A 5,000-nucleotide genomic window follows, 5' to 3' on the forward strand; every position below is an offset into this window, starting at 1 on the left:
TTACTTTAAGGGGGAACTTAGCAAGACTGCATTACGTGTCTCGTGGCGTTAAGACACAAGATTATGATTTTCGGGAGAGTTGGTGAATGTCTCGTTTTAAGTTTCCCGGAGAGCTAGTTTTTTTTTTTTTTTTTTTTTTTTCTTCTTAAGGGAGGGGAGGTTTTTTTTTTCATAACTTGATGCATACGAAAAACAAAGCCCAATGAACAGAGAGAGAGAGAGAGGGAGAGAGAGAGAGAGAGAGAGAGAGAGAGAGAGAGAGAGAGAGAGAGAGAGAGAGAGAGAGAGAGAGAGAGAGAGAGAGAGAGAGAGAGAGAGAGAGAGAAAGAGAGAGAGAGAGGAATAAAGGGAAGGGAGGATAAAATTGTGTAATGGAGAGGGGGTGGGAAGATGAGAGGAAAGGAAATATGGATGGAAGGGAGGGTGAAGGAGGAAGGGAAGGAGGGAAAGAAGGTTTGATGATGGAAGAAGAAAAAGGAATGGAGGAAGTATGGCCGGGAGGATAGAAGGGAGGAAGAGAGGGAGGGGAAGAAGACAGAGGGAAGGGGAGGAAGTATGGTTGGAATGGAGGGAGGAAAGTGTTAATAAAGGAGGAAGAAGAAGGAGAGGAGAGGAGGATGGATAGAAGGAAGGGAGGGAGAGAAGGAGAAGAAGAAGGGGATGAAAAATGAAAGAAAGGGAGGAAGGGAAGGAGAGATATATCAAATGAAGGAGGGAGAGGAAGGTGGGTAAAAAGCGGAAGGAAGGGGACTTATGGGAGGAAGGAGAGGAGCAACATGAAGGAGGAGAGGGAAGTGAAGGAAGGGAAGGAGTTAAAAACAAAAATGAAAATGCGCGCGTTTATGCAAAATGAAAATGTTCTCGAGAAGTAGAGGTCTTTTCAGCCTTCGTCGTAGGAAAGGATCAAGACAATGCTATCCCTCAGCGTCTGTTGAGACTTATTTACCAACTTCATCTTGCAAACATTAAGACTTTCCAACCAAGTTTTTTTTTTATGTATGACTATGTTGTCCTTACTTGGGATATAATTAACTTTGCATTTTTCGTGTGTTATATTTATAAGTTGCGTATTATGGTATACATTGCTTTTTCTTCTCTCTCTTTTTTGTTTCCTTTTCTTCTTAGACGGGTCTCTGATATTTTCTCACACCTTAGATTGTAATAGATAAAAGTCTCGTTGAGCTTCTGTTTTGCAAGTAGGATTATCACTTATGCAATGTATTCCAAGGCCAGATAAAGAAAGGCTGGCGTCTTGAATAGTTTCTGGTTGCAACATGTTGGTGTCTCTTTGGAAAATTTAGATATTTTTTGAATCTATGAATTTGTGATACGCAAAGACGTTTTCTATCTATTGGTGAATAGGGTAATGACTAAAAGTAGCATTACAGGTAAGGTTCTGTAAATATTGTTTCATCCCCTTTACCTTTGGAGGAAATGATTCAATAAAATCCCATGAGATAATTAGGATAGCTAGTGATCTTTGTCCTAAAAGGAATATGCATATATATATCATTTGGATACAATGTGATTGAAAAAAATGGATAGCAAAGTGAATTCTGGATGTTGAATTCTATAGACTATTTATAGGAAAATGTGCTGTGGCCTAAGTCTGTCGTGACACTGTCGTTAACTGAACTTTTTTTTTTTTCTTTTTTTTTTTCTTTCTTTTTTTTTTTTTTTTGTATTGTAAAAAGCAATGAACTTTCCCACGCGGAGAAAACGACAGAAAATAAAACTTGTTACACAGAAATAAACTTAGTTTGTGTATAACTTATTTTGTGTATAGTGTTTTTTTTTCTGCTACGATGCCAGTGTTAACATAGCATCAGCCCACATGAAAAGGCGCCTTATAAAGACATGCAAATGAGATTTCCAAAAGAAACGAATAAGGAAAAAGAAAAATACAAACACCGTAATAGGGTGTGAATTATTAATTTGGACTTTTATTATTTCTCCTTCGGATGCCGTGTGATCTTTGCTTCGTTCCATATATGTTTCAAGATCTATGTCCGTCTCTCTATTTGTCGGTCTATATGTATACAGATAGATAGACAGGCTGATAGATATATAGATAGACAGAAAGATAGATCCCAGCTTAAGTGGCAAGAAAATCATACATATTTTTAGACATTATTACTTGTTTTCTAGAAGACAATGAACACCTATGTCTATCTATCTATCCATCTGTCTATCTCTATGTATAGAGATAAATAGATAGGCAGATAGATATATAGATAGACAGATAGATACGTAATCCTAATTGAAGTGGAAAGAATATCATACCTATTTTTCTTTTTTCTTTTTCTTTTTTTTTTGACAACACAGAGACGAATAGAGGAAAGACAAGTGTATCATTCAAGTGTATCACGTATTTATTCATAGCTGGAATCTTATCAACAAAGGAGGCAGTTCTCAACATTGGCGTTGATGGAGGGATGGGGGATGGGGGAGAGGGGGGGGGGGCAAATAAAGGGGTTACCGAGCTATTTTCTTGCGAACACTATGCAGGTTTTGGGAGTGAGCCGAAACGTTTATCAAAGAATATTCAAATGTATAAAAATAAAATATGAACGAGTAGGAATAATTTCACAGAACAAGAGATGTAACTGACGTTTCTCGAGTCATCAAATTGCACGTAATTTCGATAAATATATAACATCAAAAAGCATCAATCACATTTCTATTCATTCTCATTTATATATTTTTTTTCCAAAAGTCCTCAAGTTCCCCTGGATTTTATTACTATTTCTGAGCTTACTGCAAGGTGAAAAAATGCCGAGACTGATTTAAGATCACTCACTGAATATCAACCTAATGGATGCAGAGAGGGAAAATACATCACGATCACATTACTATGGTTATTTTAGCTTTTCTTGTTACTTTTCTTCTTGTCATTTTTCCCACATTTACTACTACACGTCCCTTGAATCCCAACGATAGTGAGAGGCAAAACATATCAACCAGTTGCAAGTAAATTATCAATTCCACTTGATAATTAGTGCTGCATATATTTTCTGCAAAAATCGAAAGGTGCGTTAAAGACTGTCAAATCTTTTCTTACGCCCTTTAAAAAATAAATCATGCGTGACCAGAAGCTTGCTAGTGTTCAGAAATTAGAATATCACAGTAAAATCAGACAAAAAAAGTACAACCCGAAAAAGATTATATTTGTACGAGACTTTACTGAAACAATTATTAGTGCGTTGTGAAACAGTTTAGAATTTACGTTTTTAGCTTCATTAGTGGTCAGTGTTGTCCGATCAGGAGGAATATTAGTGACTGTCTAGAAAAGACTGACATAGTTAGACAGAGTAAGATAGAGATAGACAGATAACGAGAGGGAGAACGAGAGAGAGAGAAAAGAGAGAGAGAGAGAGAGTAAAAGAGAATACATGAAAGTGATGAAGAATTCTCAGACATGTAGTTTTATGTATTATGTTGAAAGCATGAAATTGTGTTCTTGTATTCTCTCTTTAGCAATGCGGATATTCAAAATATTCACAATACATGTTGATGATTAGTATTTGGACGAGAAATTATGCAATAATTGTGTTTTCTTTGGCGCTAATTACATTTTCGTCATTCCTTTAACATCGCAAGTACGATGTTGTTTATCTTTCAATATTTATACATGGCCTTTATTTTTCTATCCATTTGTTTGTCTATCTATCTATTCTGTGAGGCTTTATCTCTGTCTCTCTCTATTTAGTTATATCTTTACCTTATTATTTACCTGTCTAAATATATACACTATAAGACTGCAATGTTCTCTGTCTTTCTTTCTCTATTATTCTATCTACTTATCTCCCCCACTTAGCCCTTTGCCTATCTACCTATCTCTCCCTTTTTTTCTTTCTCTTTCATTCCCTTTCGCTATGCAAATAGTCTTTCAACGTGACGACTACAATAATTATACGCTATTTCAACACGCTCGGTTTGGCAAACATATATATCTATTCACTCTCTTTAGAACATCAACCCGACATTACCATGATTTTTTTTTTTTCGAGAATGAAGCCATTATAGACAAATTTCATCATTGTGTTGCGAATGTACTTTTGTGTTCATTAGAAAAGATTGCATGAGATGGAGAAAGGGTTTTATGCATGAGGACTAGTTGTTCATGAAGGCTGTGCATATTTTCTTTTCTTTTTCAAATTCCAGGCACGATCTGTGATTCTCTTACTTTGTTTCTGGGTTCGTTTCTTTATTTGCTTTGATTTTATGCCGGTTATTTTTTCTCTCTCTCTCTGACTCTCTTTGTCTTTGTCTGTCTCTTTGTTTTGTTTGCTTGTCTGTCTGCCTGTCTGTTTGCCCCTTTCTCTCTCTCTCTCTCTTTATCTATCTATCTATCTATTTCTTTATCTATCTATCTATCTATCTATCTATCTATCTATCTATCTATCTGTTTATCTCTTCTATTAGCTATCTATCTCTCTCTCTTTCTCTCTCTCTGCTCTCTCTCTCGTCTCTCTCTCCTCTCTCTCTCTCTGGCTCTCTCTCGTCTCTCTCTCTTTCCCTCCTCTCTCTCTCTCTCTCTCTCTCTCTCTCTCTCTCTCTCTCTCTCTCTCTCTCTCTCTCTCTCTCTCTCTCCCTCTCCCTCTCCCTCTCCCTCTCCCTCTCCCTCTCCCTCTCCCTCTCCCTCTCCCTCTCCCTCTCTCCCTCTCCCTCTCCCTCTCCCTCTCCCTCTCTCTCTCTCTCTCTCTCTCTCTCTCTCTCTCTCTCCCTCTCCCTCTCCCTCTCCCTCTCCCTCCCCCTCTCCCTCTCCCTCTCCCTCTCTCTCTCTCTCTCTCTCTCTCTCTCTCTCTCTCTCTCTCTCTCTCTCTCTCTCTTTCTCTCTTCTTCGTAATCACTTTACAATACCAGAAGGTCAGTTAAGAAAAGTCTCCCTATAACGACCAGGTATTGCTTCCTCGAGCGCCAGGTGACGTAGCTTATGTTAATGAGATCCTGTCTCGGGAAACAACGACCTGTACTTACCAAGCGAGAGGTCGTTAGGA

The sequence above is a fragment of the Penaeus japonicus genome, unplaced genomic scaffold (genome assembly GCF_977035675.1).
Source record: "Penaeus japonicus unplaced genomic scaffold, GWHDUDI00000001_assembly GWHDUDI00000014, whole genome shotgun sequence".
NCBI classification, from domain to species: Eukaryota; Metazoa; Arthropoda; class Malacostraca; order Decapoda; family Penaeidae; genus Penaeus; species Penaeus japonicus.